The sequence below is a fragment of the Phytophthora infestans genome, genomic scaffold (assembly GCF_000142945.1).
Source record: "Phytophthora infestans T30-4 supercont1.52 genomic scaffold, whole genome shotgun sequence".
In the NCBI taxonomy this organism is placed as follows: Eukaryota; Oomycota; class Peronosporomycetes; order Peronosporales; family Peronosporaceae; genus Phytophthora; species Phytophthora infestans.
This window is the reverse complement of record NW_003303707.1, coordinates 312,800-315,299: the sequence shown is the minus strand read 5'-3', so window position 1 is coordinate 315,299 and position 2,500 is coordinate 312,800. Positions and strand designations below refer to the sequence as shown.

The following is a 2,500-nucleotide window of genomic DNA, read 5'->3' as shown; positions in this document are numbered from 1 at the left end:
TTAAGTATGATACTAAAACACACTAACTGCCCTAAGGATTCACGTCGATTTCATTCTAGGAGTCGAGATATGTTATTTTAAGTTTTTGGGATGTCATGGATGCAAATCGTTTGCTACAGGCTCAAGAACGCACTTTTTGTATACCATGTTATTTTAAGAAAATGTCCGTTTCGATGCGCTCTTCAAAAATGTTCGACTTGCGAACCATGATTTTCTGCGTCTGTGCCACGTAATTCAGCAAAAAGAGCATGTAATGGAGTGAAATGAGAGGGTGGTGTCATCTCCTCAAAGTAAAATCTTTAAAAAGAGCATAACTTAAGAACGGCTGGGAATAGGTGGCCGTTCTTTTTACCATCCATGTGCGCCTTAAAAAAAAGTACACTATCGTGACAATCGATATCGGTCGATATGGTATAAATTGATAAAGTTATGCTCGATTTGTACGCGAAAACAGAAAAAAGGGCGCTGGTGACAAAAAAAAGTACTAACGATTCTGTTATTGTTTTGATATTCTGTCATCCCAGACTCTTGCGCATCTGGTGACCTATTTTTTATTCGCCAGTTCCGAGAAAAGTGTCGTTTCGATGCGTGGTGGGCCCGGGATGACAATTCGAGTTGAGTTGGAAGTTCATGTGAAGTCCTGGAAACAAGAAAAAAAGAAGATCCACGCTTCCCTAACTCAAAAAGTCATTAGAAACCGAGGGTAGCTTGTATGGAGACTTTTGTTCCTCGTGCGCTAAAACGCCGAATTAAATTTTTTATCTATACTTAACAGGAAAAAAGTTGCCTCCTTCGCGATATATAGGCAAATAAAGAATGGGTGCTATCATTTCGGGACAAAACAGGTGAAAATTTAGGTCGAAAAAAGTGTTTATAGACAAGGCATTTGAATTTAGCCAAAATCTGACTTGACCACGGGAATGCGCGCATAAAAGCACCCCTAGGGCAGTTTTTATACGGAGCAGTATCATTTGCTTCCTGGATGTGCAGGGCCAAACATGGCCAAAAGTGGTGATTTTGGCCGTCCAAGGTGTCCATTTTCCGCGAAAATGGCGTTTTTTGGCGTCACTAAAAAAATCATTGCGAAGTCAACTACTGGAGATATGCTTGTAAAACTTTGGGAGCGGTCGTGCGAACACATGCGCCAAGTTTTCTGCTAAAGTCTGCAGGCCAGATCTGCCGGGCGGCACATAAAACCGGAAAAAACCACCTAAAAAAAGAGCATGCCAAACAAAGTCTCACATTTCGCTGAATAACTTTTTATCTAGAAGAGTTAGACAAATTCTGATTGCGGGAACGGCTCCGCCGTGTGTTTTTACATATGTCTATGTCCCGTAGATAAAAAGTACATGTTGCAAAAAAAGTACATGTTGTACATAAATCTACCTTTGATATTCGGATTCCCCGTGAAAAACTACGCCTAGGCCGCAGGGTTACAAAGACGAGTCATTGCACTTATGCCCTTTTATAGACGCTTTTAGAAATCGGCCAAAACAGTATTTATTAATTTAGACAGTGTTCCACTGACATGTCGCATGCTGCGATATGTCCACGTGAAAGAGCACCGAAAAGCACCCCTAGAACACCCTTCATACCCGTTCTAACGGTTCTCTTTCATCTTCATAATAATCAAATTAAAGAACACCATACAAAAAACAAGATCTCGTGTGTAGTGGCTCGCCAGGCATACTAAAACCAAGATGTCGTGTGGGCACATGCCAGACATCATATCTTGCGTTTGCAAACCCACGCAAAGTCGGTAAACAGCTCAAAACGGGCTAAAAAGTAGACAGCACCCGGACTTCCCCGGTGGTCACCCACCCGAGTACTACCCGAGCTTGAGGCTGCTTAACTTCACAGAGCAGACGGGATATGGTGCTTTCAGCCTAAGATGGCCGTCTACATTTGACTTTGACCGACACACCTATTAGTGTTTATCACTCGTATACATTGGTACAACACATTTACACACTCACATGTCCACATACGTGGCCATAGACTGCACACGATGGCCCCCAATACCCCTTCTGGCCCTCAGAATTGGCTGGGTGGATGGCTACACTTTATATAGTAACAAAACAAAAAGGGGGGTGGTGTGGCGCACTCCAATACAAACGTGTGGCCAGCAGCTCACTCCTACAACGCAGCATACGTATTCTCTCCGATAGGAACCCCACACAGACCGACACCTTCATACACAGCAGTGCAGATAGCCGCCGCACCCCATATTTGCGCATACGCGGCCTGGAAACAATGTTAAACCACCAAAGTGGCCATTTACGACTTGCACAACCATACCTACGCTTCCTATGCGACATGACATGTGCACGTACGCGTCTTAGGCAATATGAACACCTTCGACACCTTCATACATGCACAGCGCGCGCTCCGCTTAAGTACGACACCAACTTGTCATATACATCATGCGTTTCCTCCCGTCACCTTTCATCACCTCCATATTCACACCCATGCGCCGTCACCTTCCTCGCGCCATCACCTT

At 44.2% G+C, this 2,500-nt stretch overlaps 1 non-coding gene across 1 annotated transcript; it reads right to left on the bottom strand.

Annotated features, from left to right (window-relative positions):
* Positions 1-1,782: 1,782 nt before the first annotated feature.
* PITG_33171 lies at positions 1,783-1,896 on the bottom strand. The gene has a single exon (XR_009934565.1). It is a non-coding gene; the product is annotated as an 8S ribosomal RNA (ribosomal RNA).
* Between the last annotated feature and the right edge of the window lie 604 nt (positions 1,897-2,500).